The sequence below is a fragment of the Coenobita brevimanus genome, chromosome 17 (assembly GCF_032717465.1).
Source record: "Coenobita brevimanus isolate Jiangsu-jjx chromosome 17, ASM3271746v2, whole genome shotgun sequence".
Lineage (NCBI taxonomy): Eukaryota > Metazoa > Arthropoda > Malacostraca > Decapoda > Coenobitidae > Coenobita > Coenobita brevimanus.
Genome location: NC_136970.1, coordinates 17,340,027 through 17,361,364, shown reverse-complemented (window position 1 = coordinate 17,361,364; position 21,338 = coordinate 17,340,027).

Genomic DNA, 21,338 nt, shown 5'->3' with positions numbered 1-21,338 from the left:
CATATCCTTTGACTAACGCAAGAAAGCCTTGGTTTAATCACGCTTGTTCTAATGCTGTCCACAGCAAGGAGAGGGCCTACAAAAGGTGCCAGAGCCAACCCACCCCTGAATCACATCATCTTTACGTTTCTGCCCAGAATCGTGCTAAGTCTGTTCTTCGCTCTGCTAAAAACAATTTCATCCGTACTAAATGCTCTCAACTCTCCAACTTGAATTCTTCCCGCTCCTTCTGGCACCTTGCCAAAAATCTTTCTAACAACTTTACCTCATCATCCTTCCCTCCTCTTTTCTACTCTGATGGTTCTGTAGCTATTTCTTCTACTGATAAAGCAGATCTCTTTGCACAGGCTTTCTCCTCCAATTCTACCTTAGACGATTCCAGTGCTGTTCCTCCATCACTTCCCGCCTCTGACTTCCTCATGGCTGACATTAAAATTTCTTCAGCTGATGTATTTTCTGCCATCACTGGCCTCAATACTAACAAGGCATATGGGCCTGATGGAGTCCCTCCTGTTGTCTTCAAGAACTGTGCTTCTGTGCTTACACCCTGCCTAGGCAAACTCTTTCGCCTTTGTCTGTCAACTTGTACCATTCCTTCTTGCTGGAAGTTTGCTCTCATTCAACCAGTCCCAAAGAAGGGTGACCATTCCCAACCCTCCAACTATCGTCCAGTTGCTTTAACGTCCTGTATTTCAAAAGTTTTCGAGTCAATTCTTAATAGAAAAATTTTAAAGCATCTTTCCTATCACAACCTTCTTTCTGATCGTCAGTACGGGTTCCGTCAGGGACGCTCCACTGGCGATCTTCTCACCTACCTTTCAGACTCCTGGTCATCCTCCTTTCGGGACTTTGGCGAAAGCTTTGCCATTGCACTTGACATCTCAAAGGCTTTCGATCGAGTCTGGCATAAATCTTTAATTTCCAAACTGCCCTCTTATGGTTTCTATCCTTCTATCTGTGCCTTCATCGCTAGCTTCCTTTCTGGTCGTTCAGTACCCACTGTTGTAGACGGCCATCGTTCTTCTCCTAGATCTATCAACAGTGGTGTTCCTCAGGGCTCTGTCCTATCACCAACTCTCTTCCTTTTATTCATCAATGACCTTCTACGCTGTATATCTAACTCTATCCACTCATACGCTGATGACTCCACCCTTCACCTTTCCATTCGGTTCCCGCAACGCCCATCTCAGCAGTTACTTCAACAAACAAGGGATGAGGCTATGGCACACCTAATGTGTGACTTGGCTCGTATCTCTGACTGGGGTAAAAATAATCTGGTTGTTTTTAATGCATCTAAGACTCAGTTCTTACACCTATCAACCCATCAAAATCTTCCACAGGTATACCCACTAATGTTTAATAATATTCAGCTTAATCCTGCATCATCCTTGAACATGCTTGGGGTTTCATTTACTCGGGACTTATCTTGGAAAGATCATATTATATCTCTTTAAAAATCTGCTTCCAAGAGATTGGGTGTGCTAAGCCGACTCCGTTCTTTATTTACTCCTGCACAATTGTTGACTCTATACAGGGGTTTTATCTGTCCCTGTGTGGAGTACAACTCTCATGTGTGGGGAGGCTCCCCACACACAGCTCTTCTCAATAGGGTGGTGTCAAAGGCTTTTCGTCTCATTAACTCTCCTCCTCTTACTGACTCCCTTCAACCTCTGTCACTTCGCCGCACTGTTGCATCTTTATCTCTTTTCTATCGCTACTTTAATGGTCACTGCTCCTCTGAACTGTTTGCATGCATTCCTCCACCTCTACGATGGGCACGTAGCACCCGTCTAGCAGCAAACTCTCATCCCTTTTCTGTCCAGCTCTCTAATGCAAGAGTTAACCGTTACTCCCAGTCCTTCATTTATGCAACAGGTCAACTCTGGAAGTGTCTCCCTCTGTCTGTATTTCCTGCTGCCTATGATCTCCAGTCTTTCAAACGCAGTGTGTCCAGGCATCTCGAAATGAATGGATCTTGAATTTGGCTCTCTCTTGTATTTTGTTTTTCTCTTTGAGGGACCTGTTACTGCGGGCTCATGGCCTTTGGTTCCTTCTTCCTCACAGAAAAAAAAAAAGACAGCGGGAAGAAAGGAAATGAGCAACATGAACTAAGGAAATGAATGAAATTGAGTTTAAATATACCCACACATTCTCTTATATTTATCATAAACCTAACCTATACGTGTTTTTCAAATGTCCTTTACCGGAATTCCTATTTTATGCAGGAAAAAGTATATAGAGATACAAGTTATATAATATAGCACAGTTATAAAACGCATGTGTTAGAGCTTTGTAGCCAACATTTATATATATGTAACTCTTAATTCTTGTAATAGGTGTCTTGAGTTTTGGTTAAGGTTATTTTGGTAACTGAAGAGCAGGAGGAGTTAAAGATGAATACAGGGAGTGAATCTTGATTTATTATCTTCAGAGAAAGTCTAAGTAGAGCAGTGTATGTATTATACAGGGACTTAATATACTAAGTAAGTTAAGTTGGACCCCCTCTTCTTATTCACTCTCTCCACTACCTGCTGGTTCTATGGCCAATCTCCTTCTGAGCTCAAATTCCTACATTCTCGTGTAACAGGGGTCGTGTCACGTGTGCTCTACTGTCGTGGAAGCTTCTAGAATACTGTATGTCTGCGTGTATGTGCTGCTTCCAGTGCACGATCAACATTCCTTCACTTAAAGAGTTGCAGGCTAATTTCCCGTTCCCACACCTTGTCTGGTGCTCTGTCTATCTATCTACCTATCTATCCATCATGCTTTCTGTTATGATTTGCATTTATAATATCGAGCCCTGACATCGCTCGGTCACGCAGCTGGCAGTCCTCCGACTGCAATCATCATTGACATATGCTAATTTATTAATACATAAGTCTTCTTCTTCACTCTTAATACATAATATTGATTATAATATTCATGGTAATATTGCAATGACCCAGTAATGTTACATTTTAAACAAGTTGTGTACATAGTTGAATATGGTTAAATTGGTTATTGTATTACATTTTGTAAAATGTGTATGTATAATGGTGAAATGCACATAGCAAAAAAAAAAAAAAATAGTTCAAAGTTAAGATTATGGTGGTGAGAGCTATTGATATTCATATAGAGATAATGATACTGGTATACTTCTATATCATGGGTCATTTTTCTTCTTCTCCTTTATATATATTGTTACATAGCCTATGATTTCATCATCCTTTGTGTAATTTTAACGCACAGTATGCTGCATGTTTGATCACGAGCGTGTTCTGCCTCAGTCCCCCCCTTTCTACCGTTATAGTAGAGTAAGTCGTTCTCTCTGTTGTCCAGAGCGGGATTGTCAACTCTATGTCCCCATGGCTTCATTTGCGCGTCCTTATTACAAGTTGTATCAAGCTCTCCTGGCTCCTATATAATGAGCTCAGTCTCTGCATCATTGCCACTTAGATCTGCTCCTCATTTTGTTCACATCTCTGTCCTCCCCTGTACAGATATTATTATTGTGAGTGCTCAAGAAATCTCCAAACATCTAGCAGCTGTGTGTAATTTGAGTATAACTGTTGCATTTTTTTCTTGTACTGTATAGCATAAGTTTAATTTGTAGGCTTAGTGAAGTTTTTGTAATTCATGTATGGATCTTTATGTCAGTCATTTTTTATAATAGTTTGTATCTGTAATAATTTATCTGGCATTCACTGAGTATTATCTGGTATCTCATTTTATCAGGGCTGACTTAGATAAATTTACTCTTGCTAATTTTGTGTTAATAGAGGCTATTGCAGTTAACCATATATTTAACCTGTTTTTTGCCATTACATTATCCTTATTAGTTCTGAATGTTTTGTTGTTAGTTTGAGCATTAAACTTTAACTTGTAATTTTACCTAACTCTTTTGTTTTGAACCTGGAACTTTACGGGACAGTAGTGACTCTTCGTATTCTCACTTAAAGTGTACATTATCTTTCTCTGTTCCGTAACATAAATTTGGCGACCTCTCATCAGGATATTCAGGATATTATCATAAGGATATTGCTTGATATTTTGTGACTGTTACTTATTCATGATGGCTACTATTACTACACTTGATGAAGCCAAAGATTTTTTGTCAAATGTGCAAACAGTGTGTGATATAGAAAACAGAACAAAGAATGAACTTAAGCTTGTTGCTCAACAATTGGGAATTGCAGTTCACTCTCATCATTCTAAAGATCAGATTGTTGACATGATTAATGAAAGCTTGTTTAATGTAACTCCTCCAAATGAGCAAACGCAGATTGAATTAGCTAAGTTACAGCTAGCTCTGCAGAAGACTCGTGCTAAAGAAGCTGAATTTCAGGCAAATGCTAAGCAGGCGGAGTCTCAGGCTCGTATTCAGGAGGCTGAATTTCAAGCACGTGCTAAGGAGGCTGAGTCTCAGGCTAAGGAGGCGGAATCTCAGGTTCGGATTCAGGAGGCACAGATACAGGCTCAGGCACAAGTTGAACTTGCCAGGATTCAGGCAGACCATGAGTATCCCATGAAACAAGTGGAACTGGATCATCTAGCTCTGATGATTTTGATGTGGCTAAAAATGTTAAACTTGTCCCTCCTTTTAATGAATCTGATTTAACAAAGTATTTTCAGTTGTTTGAGAGGGTAGCTACAGGTTTTAATTGGCCTAAAAAGTATTGGCCAGTACTCCTTCAAACTGTTCTCACCGGTAAAGCTCAAGTAACTTATGCATCTTTGCCTCAGGATCAATGTGATAATTATGATGTAGTTAAGAGCTTGATTCTCAAGGCCTATGAGCTTGTTTCTGAAGCCTATAGAGTAAAATTTAGGACAACTTATAAGCAAGATAAGCAATCCCATGTTGAGTATGCAAAAATCAAAGAAGATCTGTTAGAGCAGTGGTTAAATTCTAAGAATGTGGATTCTGATTTTGGTAAATTTAAGCAGATGATTTTGCTGGAGGATTTCAAAAGGTGTATTTATAAAGATGTAAGCCTATATCTTGATGAGAGAAGAATAGATAATTTGTCTGATGCTGCAGTTTTAGCTGATGAGTATGTTCTCACTCACAAGAGATATTCTAGAGAAAAAGGGAAAGCTGAGAGTAAGTACGTTGCCTCTACTCAGAGTACAGGTAATAGGAAAGAGAATAAGGATGATGTTTCTCAGGAAGTAAATACCAGCTTCACCTCTAGATTTCAGAAAAGTAAATGTACTTATTGTAGTAAGCTTGGTCATACTACGGAGAGATGTTTCAGGAGACAGCGTGATGTGAACAAAAAGGAGTCTTTAAATATTCAGTCAATTGGTCTGGTGTCCACTCTTAAGAGTTCCCAGAATTCTTTAACTGAGTTAACTGAACCTGCTTTGAGGGGTAACTTAAATTCTCATGATGGAGCTCCTCTTTTGAGCAGTAACGTGGGTGACACTCTCAAGAGTTCATGTGCTAATTTCCTGTCTGATGGTTTTGTCAGTCCTCTGGACAGTAATGACAGGAAATCAGTTCAAATATATCGTGATACAGGTGCTTGCCAATCCCTTATGCTGACCAGTGTTCTAGGCTCTAATTTTAATTCCTCTGATGAAACTGTAATCTTACAAGGTGTAGGGAATAATTACTTCTCTGTTCCTCTGTGCAGAGTGAATTTAGAGTCTGGTTTTGTTAATGGTTCCGTTATGGTTGGGTTGGTTGAGACACTCCCAATGTCAGGTGTAACTTTCTTACTTGGAAATGATATTGGTGGAAGTCAAGTGTGTCCAGCTCCTCAGTTGTCTAGTGAGCCAGTGGCTGCGTCCCAGGATTGTGATGTCCCTGATGTGTTCCCTGCATGTGCTGTCACTAGGGCTAAGTCTAAAGTTACTGGTGATTTAGAGGATAATGATGATGATGATGATGTTATCCTAGCTGACACTTTTCTTGCTAATTTGGACCACTCACCAGATGAGGCAGTACCCCGTAGTGTTGATAATTTGTCTCGTCAAGAGTTGGTTGAGTTGCAGGTTGCTGACCCTGAGTTGAAAGGTCTAGCTAACTCTGCTTACAGTGAAGAAGAGTCAGCCGGTGCTTCTACTTGTTATTATGTAAAGTCAGGAGTACTTATGAGGAAGTGGAGACCCCCAACAGCATCAGCCGACTGTGAATGGGAGGTTGTACATCAAGTTGTCATCCCTCGTGTTTGTAGGCAGGATATCATTCGAGTGGCTCATGATACCAGTTTGGCAGGACACCTTGGAGTGAGGAAGACTGTGGCACGCATTTTGAAACACTTCTACTGGCCAGGTATCTTCAGGGATGTTTCCTGGTATTGTAAGTCTTGTCACACCTGTCAAGTTGTGGGGAAGTGTAATCAGACTGAAAAGGTTGCACCTCTAGTTCCCATTCCTCCTTTTGAGGCGCCTTTCACCCGTGTGTTGGTGGATATTGTGGGCCCTCTTCCTAAGACTTCTTCAGGATTTTCTTATGTGTTGACCATGATTGATATGGCTACTCGTTATCCTGAAGCCATTCCACTTAGAAATATCTCAGCAAAGAACGTGGTTAAGGAAATGCTAGGGTTCTTCACAAAGTTTGGTCTGCCCAAGGAGGTACAGTCAGACCGAGGAAGTAATTTCATGTCAAACGTTTTCAAGCAGTCTCTGAAAGAGTTGGGCATCACCCAGATCACGTCTTCAGCTTACCATCCCCAGACCCAAGGAGCGTTGGAGAGATATCATCAAACACTCAAATCGATGCTCAAGAAATACTGTTTGGAACATCAGAAAGACTGGGATAAAGGTCTTCCATTCGTTGTGTTTGCTGCAAGAGAATCTCCAAATGAATCACTGGGCTTCTCACCTTTTGAACTACTGTTTGGCCATGAAGTAAGAGGACCCCTTAAGCTACTCAAGGAATGCTGGCTGTCGGAGGAAGATGACGTCAACCTGCTGGAGTATGTGATGAATTTCAAAGAACGGCTGTCCACTGCTTTACAGCTGGCGAGAGAGAATTTAGGAGCTGCTCAGGAGAAGATGAAGACTTGGTATGATAAGAAGTCCAGGTTACGCCACTTTCAGCCAGGAGATCAGGTTTTGATTCTGCTACCAGTTCATGGGCAACCTCTTCAAGCCAAGTTTAGTGGTCCTTATTTTGTGGAGAAGAAACTCAGTGATGTCAACTATGTCATCGCCACACCAGATCGTAGAAAGAGCAAGCAACTATGTCACATCAACATGCTAAAGTTATATCACAGGCTGGACGAAAATAATCCAGTCTGCACTGTAGCTGTTCCACCCGAGTCTACAAGTGAAGTTCTCCCATGCAGCATGAGCCTGAGTGATAGTTTGGGAAAGAATCCTGATATCATGAATGATCTCCAGACTAAGCTTTCTCATCTACCTCCCAAGGAAAGGCAGGAGTTTTCGGCATTACTGCAGGAGTACCCGCAAGTGTTCCGTGCCACTCCAGGAAGAACCACTGTGTTGATGCATGATGTCGATGTTGGAGACGCAAAGCCAATTAAACTGCCTCCTTACCGTGTGAACCCAGTGAAAGTTCCTCTCATCCAGAAGGAGCTTGGCTACCTGTTGGACCACAAGATGATTGAGCCTGGTCAGAGCGAGTGGAGTTCTCCTGTCACTCTAGTCCCTAAGCCAGGTGGGTCACAGAGGCTTTGCATCGACTACAGACGTGTTAATCAGATAACCAAAACAGACACTTACCCTCTCCCTCGTGTGGAAGATTGCATAGACAAGATCGGAAAGGCTAGGTACATAAGTAAGTTTGATTTGTTAAAGGGATACTGGCAAGTACCTATGACTGAACGTGCTAGGGAGATCTCATGTTTTGTAACATTAGGAAAGACATTTGCATGTTCTGTAATGCCATGTACAGATTGTTTTAGAGTAATAAGAAATTTCCTTTGTAAATTTCTTTTTTCTTTGTGGGGAGGTGTTACATAGCCTATGATTTCATCATCCTTTGTGTAATTTTAACGCACAGTATGCTGCATGTTTGATCACGAGCGTGTTCTGCCTCAGTCCCCCCCTTTCTACCGTTATAGTAGAGTAAGTCGTTCTCTCTGTTGTCCAGAGCGGGATTGTCAACTCTATGTCCCCATGGCTTCATTTGCGCGTCCTTATTACAAGTTGTATCAAGCTCTCCTGGCTCCTATATAATGAGCTCAGTCTCTGCATCATTGCCACTTAGATCTGCTCCTCATTTTGTTCACATCTCTGTCCTCCCCTGTACAGATATTATTATTGTGAGTGCTCAAGAAATCTCCAAACATCTAGCAGCTGTGTGTAATTTGAGTATAACTGTTGCATTTTTTTCTTGTACTGTATAGCATAAGTTTAATTTGTAGGCTTAGTGAAGTTTTTGTAATTCATGTATGGATCTTTATGTCAGTCATTTTTTATAATAGTTTGTATCTGTAATAATTTATCTGGCATTCACTGAGTATTATCTGGTATCTCATTTTATCAGGGCTGACTTAGATAAATTTACTCTTGCTAATTTTGTGTTAATAGAGGCTATTGCAGTTAACCATATATTTAACCTGTTTTTTGCCATTACATTATCCTTATGAGTTCTGAATGTTTTGTTGTTAGTTTGAGCATTAAACTTTAACTTGTAATTTTACCTAACTCTTTTGTTTTGAACCTGGAACTTTACGGGACAGTAGTGACTCTTCGTATTCTCACTTAAAGTGTACATTATCTTTCTCTGTTCCGTAACAATATATATATATATATATATATATATATATATATATATATATATATATATATATATATATATATATATATATATATATATATATATATATATATATATATAAAATTAACAGTATATACAAAATATGTACACTTCATTCAGCAGGGTTAACTTTGATGCTTACTTTACCCCCACTAAATACGGACTCCAAATTTGCAATTCTTGCATGCATTCTTTGCATTGCGAACAGCACTACTGCAAATACAATAGAGAAGATTATAAAGACAGTACTGGGCTATACACATAATATGGGTTGAACATACTCAGACTCAAATCTTTCCAGGGCTTCATTGTTTCATTGATCAGCTGCATAGTTTCAAACTTAGGTGAAGTCAACTTAATACTTGTGCTCATGTTTAAGTCCATATCAGGCAGTGGGTGGAAATGTTTGTGTGTATGATTGAGGATGGCATAGTGATTGATGGTGGATAAAGTGGACATGGATGGTGTAAATACCGCACAGTAGTCTGGTGCTATGTATAATCCTGAGGCTGAAGTATGAGATGGTGGTATATCTGGACAGACTATGTAAACTGATGTGTTATGAGTGAAATAAAAAAAAAACTGAGTATCGGATGCGTTGATGGTGTACAAGTTTATCTGGAGCAAAAGTGAAGGTACAATGATGATGAATATTGTGATTTCTTATGATAACCATTTCACAAGGGACTGTTTCAGTAGGCTGGAACGTGAAAATGTACGCAGGACAAAGATGAACAGCATGTAAAGATGTGCGGCACTTTCGTTCAATCGTTGATTCACTTGCGAAAGTGACAGTGTTCCGTCTCTTGGAGACCATGATGAGTTCGGTGTCTGTGTTGATGTTGATGATGACCAAAGTGTTATTATTCTTAGAAGGGAAGGGGTGTATTTGGTATACTGTGAACAGGTCGTCAGTTATGAATGGTACATGAACTACTACTGATTTTCGTGTTAGTGTTGCTTCTAAATATGGATAATATTGCATGAATTCCCTACTTCGGAACAAAGGCTTCAGTTTATGTTTATGTATGCCTTGACTAATTATCTGACGTAGCTCATGAACTGGAAGTAAGTCAATCGTGATCTTGCCATCACCAGCATTTGAAATTCCTTGCATAAGTGCCCTGTAACGAACTCTAGTGTTGTCTGATTGTAGTAGAATTGTGTCAGTATGTTCCGTGATGATGGAGAAGTGTTGGAAAAGTGTTATGTTACCTTCCATTTCATTTATTTTATCCACACTTTCGAGAGCTATGTTTTCCGCCTATTTAAGATTTTTCACAATTGTCTTCATTGCTGAGTTATGTCCTGTGATGAATTTATCTTGGTATGTTAGTACCTGAGCTATTTTATTAAATTTGTTGTTTATTTCTTGAAGGTCTTCCTCTGTAGCCAATCCAAAGATATTCCCAAGAACTGCCCCACCAAGGTTGAACAAACCGCGCTTTTGGCGAGTACGTATGCTGTTCTTGTCGCTCAATACGTCCGTTCCATGAGATGGGAGATCTTGGATCATGATGAGCATAGCTGACTAAGCCTGTTCTATTTTCCATTATGCTAACTTCACTATTTCACCCACTTCCTTTGTGTCATGTGCTTGTGATACATAGCCTCCTATCATGTAGTCCATGGTTCTCATGGGTCTTGCGATTTTTTCCTAGATAAGAAGGTAATTCATATAAGTAATCCAGACTTATTTCAGTACTCATGACATCTTTTACGACTGACGTCGTGGCCGTTGGAGCTATGAGGCATCTTTGCCGTGCTATGTGTTGGGGGTCTAAGTGAGCATATCCTCTTGCTATGTAGAGGAGAATCCATAGCATAAGTCCCTTCATTGTTACCTACCGATAAAAAATTTTATTAATTTTCTAATATGGTCATGCTGCGGTCGTTGATAGTGATTATGTGCTTTACGGTTGACTAACGTAGAACAATAACGTAGAACAATGAAATTGTTATTTCATTTATAGAAGGAGTTTAATCGATATTTAAATCTCGTAAATGATGTACTGTAGATTTTATTGAAACTGTTACACCTATGTTTGATTGTTTGATATATGACCTTAATTTATTTTTGTAATTGTTGTTGTCTTCTTGATTGGTTTCATGAGTTACGTTCGATTGTTCGGTGTTATCCGAGGCTGTATAATTATTGGATAGTTCCCTTGAAACTCGTTTTAAATGGTCAATATGAACTTGTTTCTCTTCGCCACTTGACAGTGAATTAATTAAAAGTTTGTTTGCTTCTGTGTTAATTACTCTGTATGGGCCCTCAAACTTTGGGGATGATTTATTGTCTCTTATGAATGATACCATAGACAATGTCTCCTAAGCTTATAGGCAAATCTCTTGTCTTTTTATTAAATGCCTCCGTCATTTCTTCCTTGGACATCGTTAATTGTTTTTTTACTCTTTTTTGTATGTCCTGGAATTCACATAAACGGAGTTTAGAGTAATCATCGTAATTGTATATGGGCAGACTGTCACCTTCTAGGAGCTCATATGGTAGTTTTTTATCTGTCCCATATATAATGAAATGTGGTGTGTCACCTATGGATTTATTTATAGATCCATTAATTGAGGCTTCTACTCTGGGAATCCAATCATCCCAGCTTGCATAATTTTAACTGAGAATGTGTCGTAGCACATCTAATACTTTTTTGTTTTGTCTCTCTACTAACCCATTAGATGCTGGGTGATAGGCTAAAACGTTAACCTTTTTGATGTTGTACTGTTTACATATTTCTTGTAAGATATCAGAATTAAATTCTCCTCCATTATCACTTATTAGTTCCTTTGGGGTAGTAAAGCGACATTTTACATTATCTATTATTGCCTTTGCTACTGTCTCTGCTGTTTTATCTCTAATTGGGGCTAAAATTACATAACGGGAAGTATGATCCGTTTCTACGAGTAGGTATTGGTTATTATTGTATAATAATGGCATCTTGAGTAAATCAACCGCGACAACGTCCCATGGTTGATGTGGTACAGGGTAATTACCCATCGGTGCAGGTGAAATTGGGTATCGTTTGTGTTTTGCACATGGTTCGCATCTGTCTATATGATCGTTTATATCTTTCCATAATGATGACCAACAGTTGATGTTACGATTGAATGCAAAGACACACACACACACACACACACACACACACATGGATGCGCGCAAATATATATATATATATATATATATATATATATATATATATATATATATATATATATATATATATATATATATATATATAAATTCATGTATATGTGCATACATTTACAGTGTGTAAATCATGCCCTCCTCACACCACCGCAGTGATACAAATTCACCTTTAAAGTCGCATATCAGATTTACAATGTATTTTTTCTCTCCTTGTCAAATTTTCTTTTACTGCCTCCCTGCTTCTCTTCGATGCCATACCTCTTACGTTTTTACTTTTCGTTTTTATCACATAATGGCCGATGGGAATATTTCTGCGTTTATTCTTCAACTGTCATTTTATAACAGAGTAATGTTTTCTTCAGATGCTTTACTCTGCGTTTCTTCTTTCAAGGTTTTTCTCATTGCCTCTTATGTGCATATTGCAAACTCTTAACACAGCAGTTCGGTGAGTGCACTTGGCTGCACCACAGTGGAACCATAAAGCTAAAAGTGCATTGAGTCACATTGTGTTTGAATGTGTCCCTGTCACCAGTGAATGTGGCACACCACTGTGGCGCAGCAGGTCAGTCACGTCACCACCACTGTGACACAATGGGTCAGTCACGGCACCACCACACCTGTCCACACCGCACATTGTGAACACTGTTCTTTAAGTCATAACAGTGCCCCACCAAAACTCCCTGCTGTCTCATATAGGCGCTACATCCTCTCTTCTTCCTTTCCTTCGAAAATGGCACTCTCCCATACTCTTAAACAGCGCAGCACATTCCTTATTGCGGAGCACCATCCCACGAGACAATGCCCCTTCATACTCGTTCAAGAACATCTTGCCAGCGTTTTGTACCATCCCAGAGGACATTGCCCGTTCGTACTCATTCAGGGATATTGTTGCAAGCATTTTGTGCCTACAGCTGTGTCCCTCATTAACGCCACACCACTACTGAAGCGCTGCATCCATGACTCCCTCACATTAAACTCTGGTCCCCAGGCACCTGAGCTGGACCATTTCTGCGACACAAAAAAGTTTGTTGATTAATCACTGTTTGCTGATTTTCGATCAATAATCCTATCCTGTTTCCTATAAGTTAGTTTCTTTATGCTTATTCAAACTCTGTTTTACAGTCTTGGTTCCAACCCTTTCGTAGTGTGTTGTGTATTGTTAACATTACTGATTTCACTCTATTTTTTTTTGTGTGTGTGTGCCTCTTCCCTTTTTCTCTCCTTACCCTTCTATCTAAATCTTCCCTTTTTTCTGCAATCTTTACATGGCGTTTTCATTCCGTCCCTACATCGATACCCTTTTCCTGTCTCATTATTATTTTTATCTCCTACTCTTTTCCTTCAAAATCCACCACGTTTATCTACTTTTTTCATTCTTTTAAACGCACACACACACACACACACACACACACACACACACACACACACACACACACACACACACACACACACACACACACACACACACACACACACACACACACATTTGTTATTTTCCCACACACCAGCTTTCCAAACTTTGCATTTTATCTCTTCCTCAACAGTATCTCGCCGACTTACAGTATTTCCCTGCCCCACACACTCTCCCAGACTCACACTTTTCCTCCATCTGTTGAAATATCCCTCCCACCTAAACTTTCATCTCACTCATTCATTTTCCTCCACCTCCCCTAGTTCTGCCCCTCCCCTTCATCCACTGATTAACCCAGTGTATTCCTTCCCTCCCCTTCATCTTACGCTTTTATCCCTCCTTTGTCATTTTTTTAACAGAAAGAGAAACAATAAGGGGATTAGTTCACTGACATAAATGTTTTCTGTCAGCGTATGTTGGAAAATAGTGACTTTAGCCTGTGAGATACGACTGTGATAAGAGAGAGGGTTATTCAGACCAAAGTGTATGTGTGTGTGTCTGTGTGAAGAGAGAGAGAGAGAGAGAGAGAGAGAGAGAGAGAGAGAGAGAAATCTGTCGTTTTATAGGACTCCTGAGGCCAAATCGGCTTACAGCTGCATCTCCAGCTGGCCAACTTTCCAGCGTCTCAGGTTGAGCTGACAGAGGCCTTGACAGGTGATGGAATTTCGGTTTAGGGGGGCCTGGACAGGTGCTGGAATTTGGACTATGAAGGCCTGGATAGGTGCTGGAAATTGGTTAGAAGGCCTGGATAGTGCTGGATTTGGAGTTAGGGAGGCCTGGATCGGTTTTGTGGAGTTGTCCTCCAGTCAGATACCAGGTCAGCTAATGATGACGTGGCATGTAAAACCGATAACACTGCCTCTTGTGGGTCCTTCCATCCCGCCGGCCAGTGGTGATGACAGCACTGGCACACAGATACCCAGACCTCGTGTGCCTGATCAAAGCTCGTACAGTAGACTTCATGACTTCATACCCACCCACGTTATATTAATTATCCAGCCAGTTGTACAGAGAGGCATTAAAATATTACATTTGACATTGCGTGAGTGTGAGATCTGGTGCTTGGAGACAGGACTCAAATACCCATGTCTCTCTCTTTCTCTGTCTGTCTGTCTGTCTGTCTGTCTGTCTCTCTCTCTCTCTCTCTCTCTCTCTCTCTCTCTCTCTCTCTCTCACTCACTCTCAGCTAGTGCCTCATACATTTAAGTTTTCAATTTTCGAAAAGTTTCTCCTCCATTTACAACTTTCATACTTATGTTCTTCTAGTAGTTTCCCAATTTATCCACATTCTTTTTCACCCTCCACTTCTCTTCCAGTCTCTCCTCTCATAACCTTCTTTACGGTATCTCTTAAATGTAGTATAATATTCTCTACGTAGTGTTTCTCCTTCCCCCTCCTTCTCGTCCTCCCCTTTTTAATATGTTCTTGCCATGATATTCATTACTGTGGCTTCATCCAACAATTGTCCATTGAATTACTTTCTGTTCATTAATTTTCTCCCAAGAACTCTCATCTCTACTTGCACCCCCCCCCCCTTTTTTTCCTTTATCTCCCTTCTACTTCATTTCCCTCCTCTACCCCATCTCTCCCTGCGAATATTCAAGCACAGGTCTCTCCTCCCTTTTCCTTCCCCTTTTATGTTGCCCAACCCCTCCCCCTTCCATTTCACTTGTGCTTTATTTTTCTCCATCCCACTTCATTCTTCCATATCAGTCCACCCATTCTTTATCCCATGGCATTCCACCAACCCTCTTACTTTCCCTCTCCATCCCCTTCTCATAGTCTCATATCTCCCTATCTCTGTCTCCCTCACCCTTCCTGACTCCTTGTCTCTCTCTCCCTCCCTCTCTCTCCCAGTCTCCTTCTCTGTCGCAATCTCTGATATCTCATGTCACAAGGGTTCTTTACTCTTTAAGCTCCCTCTCGTTTCACCCAGTTATTGATTAACCATTGAATGTTTCTTCCAGCGAGCGTTTCTGCCGGCGAACGTGTTTTTAAGGCGGACATTTCTTTCGGCAGACGTTTCTGGCAGCCTGGAATATTAAGTAACATTCTCCTCTGTTCAAAGCGAGGCTTTTGGTTAATGTTTGGAAATTCCTGGGTGGCGTTTTGTTTTCATACCAGTCGTCTGTCCCTGTGTTGGGGGGGCAGGGTGCAATTCTGTATGCCAGTAATGGATATAACATACAAGTGTCTAATAAGAAAAAAAAAAATGGCACCAAAAACTAACAACACCTGGTGTAAAAGAAGCAGCTGATGCGCAGGTAAAATTTAAATCAATTAACCCTTTAACTGGCCCTGACCCACATAATATTTTGTACGACAGTAAAGTTTTATGAAGCTGAATGTAAGCCGTTCATTTATGAGTAACAGCCAGATAAAACCGCATCCACCAAATATAATGACATTAACAAAGTAATCCATCATGAACTAAGGATCATTACTGGCAAGGAAAACTAAGAAATATGGAACAAATTAGTTGAGAGAGAGAGAGAGAGAGAGAGAGAGAGAGAGAGAGAGAGAGAAAGAATATCATATGTGTTTAGGGATTAACGTGTATTTCGTTGTGGATTGGGGAGTGTGTGTGTGTATTTGTGTTTATTGTTTCTGCATATGTGTATTCATATGTAAGTCTTGAATATGTATCCATCTGATTTAGTGCATAAGTGGCTATTTGTGTGTTTATGGTTTTGTGTGTGTAAGTACCTTGTTATGGGTACAGTACATGGTTATGTGTGCATGGTGGTGTGTGTACGTGTTACAAAAGTAATTGTATGAGGAAAGTGCAAGCGAACATAAAATAATAGAGTATGTAGGAAAATGCATACCTACTAATTAAAAATGAATTGATATAAATGACGTGTGTGTGTGTGTGTGTGTGTGTGTGTGTGTAATAACTTCAAAAACATGTAACTTTACAATAATCAAATGTATGTGAAGCAAAGAGAGTAAGGACCGGAGGGAAGTCAAATGCTGAGGGGAGACCAGAGTAAGGAGAGAGGGAAAGGAAATGCCTGATATGCCAGTTGAAGGTTTATACCCGTTGTGAAAGGGAAAGTGAGCGTTAGGGAAGGAATGGGAAAGGAATTCAAAGTGTTGCGGAACAGAAAGGAGCTTTTGGATGAGAGTAACATGTGCTTGGTAAGGGAAAAGAGAATATTTTGAAAGGAAAAGAAGGGAATTATTTGATAAAATAAATGAGAAGGGCATAGTATTAGAGACGGAAGATCGCAGAAAGCATATATTGATAACTAGCCTCTGTACTCCATTTTTTTTTTTTTTTTTTTTTTGGAATTTCCTGTTTATAGGAAACGTGAATGGAGAATGGTTTGCCTAGAAAGACATTCATCAACTTCGGCTGGTGGGGGTGTAGATTTTTTTTTTTTTCTTATCGGACATGTATCAGAGAAGGACGTCTCAGATCAATGTCCCTCATTATATGGAACTTGGTGATTATGAGGCTGCTGGCAACACAAGTGGCTGGTGATGTTTGGGTAGATATGGTAAATATCCCACCGTCTTTCACTGTTAACCCTAGTATTGTTGCCTGTATGTCTGTGTGTGGGTGCTGTGAAATGTGATGCAAAGAGGTGCAAAGCAGTAGTAAACAAAAACAAAAATGTATGTGTGATGGAGTCTTCATTGACTTAAAATTCACGCACCCGGATTCATGAAAAGATCCCTCCTATCCCTCCATTGTGGCACAGCAAATGATATTTTCTATTTCAGAATTTTAAATGTATTGCCTTTCCTCCCTCAGTTTCTGTTTTCAACAGAGGACAGTCGTATCCGCTGCCCCTCGACGTACTGAGTCACATATTAACACAATATTATTGTTCCCCAAGTAGTAATGAAAAGCTTGGCATGTCGTGTTTGTGGACTCTTAATCTTAACCAGTCCTCCCTCTCATTTACTTCTTCTGGGATTCTGAGTTTTGAAAATTACTGCGTGTTGAGATTTTTTTCCAAATCCAGTTGCTGCTCTCCTCTCCCCATTTTCGTCTTTCTGGACATAATTATTTTGTAACTCCAATAGCATTTTCATGTTTTCAACAATAGCTTTCTTCTTTGCTATTTCTGCGTTCCTGCTCATCTTTGTTTTCCATTTTGTGTCATCTCGTATTTTGTCCTCTGCTGACTTTCAGCCATAATATGTCATTTGTTCTATTTTTTTTTCCGTATTTGGTTTTATCTCTGATCCTTAATGCTGCCCTTTTCTTTCTCATTTATATTTTTCTTCTTCACTGTCTACTGATAAACTTCTATTCACTTTCATTCCTTAGTTCCTAACGTTGTTTTGCTGTCTGCCTTCTTTTTACATTTTCTCTTATTGTTTTAATTAATGTTTTCCTACCGTACATGCTTTTAAAATATATTACAAAAATTCTTTTGTGCTGTCTTACCAGTCTTTTCCCTTTATCTTCCTCCTTTAATCTCGCATTCGTTAATTGTAAGTAGTATGGGTTTTCTTTCAGCCTCCGCCACTCTCCTTTCCTCTCTTTTTTTCCTCTTGCTGTATTATTTTTCCTTTTTCTTCTTCCCATATTGATTTCTAACCTCTCTTCCATTTATAATTTATATTCGATACTTCCATAGTCTTTGCACGTCGTCATACTTCCTTCCTTCCTTGCCCAGATTTACGGTTCTTTTTTTTTTTCTCTCTTACTTCTTTCTAACTCTTCATAACTTTCTTTCTTTCCTTCATTTCCCTTTTCTCTTCTTCTCCTCCATTATCTTGTTTCTCTCTCATTTTACCGTTTGCCCTTCTTCCCCTTATTCTATTTTCATATTGTGTGTGTGTGTGTGTGTGTGTGTGTGTGTGTGTGTGTGTGTGTGTGTGTTCAAGTCTGCAGAACAGGGGTAAAGGGAGTCAGGCGACAATGAAGAGCCCGGAAGTCGAGAAAATTACCTGTGTCCACAGGGAAAGGCACTTAGCGTTAGACACAAAAGTTGGAAGGAGTGACTGTGTAATGAGAGAGGGGCAGCCACTCCAGCCATGTGAGAGAGAGAGAGAGAGAGAGAGAGAGAGAGAGAGAGAGAGAGAGAAAGAGAGGGTCTACGCTCGCGGCGCGATTCTGGCAACATACCAGTCAAAAGTGAGTCCGATTTCGTACACAAATCATATTGCTATGCACGAATATATTATACACGAACATATTATGCACGAATCACATGCGTCTCATATTATGCACGAAATCGGACTCACTGGTAAGGGGTAGGTTGCCCCTACACGATAATAACAACCACAGAGTCGCACGCCGTGACTATAGATGTCATATTTCACAATCATCCAGCCAGTCAGACACAACCTAACTTATACAATAAATTAACTTGCCAACCCAGCAATTTAGTCAGCCACACATTTATGTTGATTCATACACTCAGAGAAGTTTGTCTCTTGTTATAGGGCAATTTCCATCACCTTTCCTTAATATGTTTCTCTAAAGTAATGATTCATGTTCTTAATCACCAGTCTGGTAACTAATTATATCCGCAGAACATTTTATATCATACTCAGTTTATTTACTTAATTATCACAGATGTTTCTTCCGCCTTCAGCAATTTGTTCAGCCATCCTTGCCGGGCCTCACATATCCGGCAATTTACGGTGCACCAGCCTAGTTATTTATTTCGCCTTGACAGAGATGATTCATACCCAGTCAGTAAATCAGTTCATCCTAGCACTATTGCTCTTCTAAGTAAAGAATCATAACTGCACAGGTAAACAGATGAATGCGAATAAATTAATAAATAATTGCTGGCAGATAAATAAATAAATCAGCTAACCGATAGACAGTACGTATATCGAGCAACAGATCTTAAAGAACAGTAGATATTTGTCTTTGAAACAGCCTCAGAAGCTTTGTATATCACAAACCCTCATTCCATCTCCCATCCACCCGCCGCCATCTCTTCGTTCCCTAAACCTTCTTTACTAGTAGTATCTTCCCTTTTAGCAAAACTTTTATCCTTGCATTTTTCCTACCTCTCATTTCTTCCCTTACTTTCTCTCCATTTCCCATTTCCTCCCTTCTTTTCTCTTCACTCTCTTGATTCTTCGTTGGTCCCCTCAATTTCAAGCTGTTTATCACTTTCCCCTTCAAGCCTTGTGTCAACTTTTCTCTCCATCCTATTTTCCTCCTGGTAATCATAGAGGCATTTGTCTTTTTAGTGTAACAGGAAAAGTATATGGTAGGATGCTTATTGACAGAGTTAGGGAAATCAACAGATGAATTAGTTGGAGAAGAACAGGGAGGTTTTAGGAAGGGAAGAGGTTGTGTTGATCAGATATTCATTCTTAGAGCTTTAGTGGAAAAGTTTCTAGAGAAGGGAAAGAAGTTGTATGCGGCCTTCATGGCTTTGGAGAAAGCATATGACAGGGTGGAGCGACAAGGATTGTGGAAAGTATTAAGAGTGTATGGAGTAGATGGGAAGTTGTTGAATGCTGTGAAGAGTATGTTTGAGGGTGCAAAGGCTGCAGTGCATGTGGATGGTGAACTGAGTTAATTTTTCTATTTGAAGGCTGGATTCAAAACAAGGATGTGTCATGTCTCCATGGTTGTTCAATCTGTATATGGATGGGGTAATAAAAGAGATACAAGGTAGGGTAATGGATGTTGGAGCAGCTCTAGTGAGAGAGGGCAGTGTTTGGAAACGCCTTGCACTGTTGTTTGCAGAAGATACTGTGTTGTTAAGTGAAGACGAAGGGGAGCTGCAAGGCTTGGTGGATGAGTCTGGGAGAGTGTGTAAGAAACGGAATCTAAAGGCGAACGTAGGGGAAGGTAAAGTTATGGTCTTCGAGAGAAGTGAAGTCAGTGGATGTACAGTAAGGTTGGATGAGGAGGAAATGGAAAATGTGAGTACGTTTAAGTACTTGGGTGTACTGAGTAAGGATGGAAGTTTAAAGAGTGAAGTGTTTGAAAGGGTACAACAAGGAAGAAATTTGCTGGTTCCTTGAAAGCACTGATAAGAAACAGGAAAGTGAGCATAGAAGTGAAAAAAGCTACTACATGACAGTATTGTGATTACAACTCCAACGTATGGAAGTGAAGCTTGGACCTTGTTGGAGGGACATAAGTCAAGAGTGAGAGCAGTGGAAATGAGTTATTTGACTGAAGCATGTGGAGTCACATGGAGAGACAGACTGACTAATGAGGAAGTGAAGGAACGTTGCGGTGTGGATGTGGATATGATAGGAAGCGTTAGGAGAAACTCACTGAGGTGGTTTGGCCATGTGGAGAGGATAGAGAATGAGAGACTGACGAGGAGAGTGTATGTGAGTGAGGTGGAGAGGGGGAGAGAGGGAAGGGGAGACCAAGGATGAGATGGAGGGATGGAGTGGAGAGGTACATGAGAGAGGGGGGAGTGAGCTGGGAGCAGGGCAATGAAATGGCGGGGGACCTGGCGACATGGAGGCGATTTGTTTGTGGCCAACCCCTAAGGGATTAAGGCGTCTGGGAATTGATAGATAGACAGAGATTCTTTCCTTCATTCACATATTCTCCAACATTTTCCTTCTTTTTCCTTGTCCTTCCCTCCCTTAGCCAGCTCCTCTTCCCTTTCTCTCTTTTTCCCTGCCTTCTTATCGTTTTATTCACAGCTCCTCAGCTTCATCCTCTCTCCTCTCTGTCTGTTTTCCCTCCCTGGCTTCTCTTCTTAATTTCCTTCCTCTATTTTTCCTTTTACCATTCCTACCACGTTTTCTCTGGTAGTTTTTATTTTCCTTGTATTGTTTTTTCTTTTTTTCCCTGCCCTTCTACTTATTTCCTGCTTTTGACCCCGCTTACTTACCTTGTATTATTATATGTTTACTATTTTTACCATATTTTCATGTTGATTCCGCTCCCCTTTTGTAGTTATCCCTCATCTGATCTCTCCTTTCATTCCCTCGTCTCGTGTTCCTCTCTCCCCTCTTGCCTCACCTCACCTCCTCCCACCCCATTCATGAAATAACATTTCATACTTATATTCATTTGCATTTTCCCATTAATCACATTACCTCCACATAAATCACCCTCGTGCGTTCACCTTCTCTACCACCTTTACTTTGCC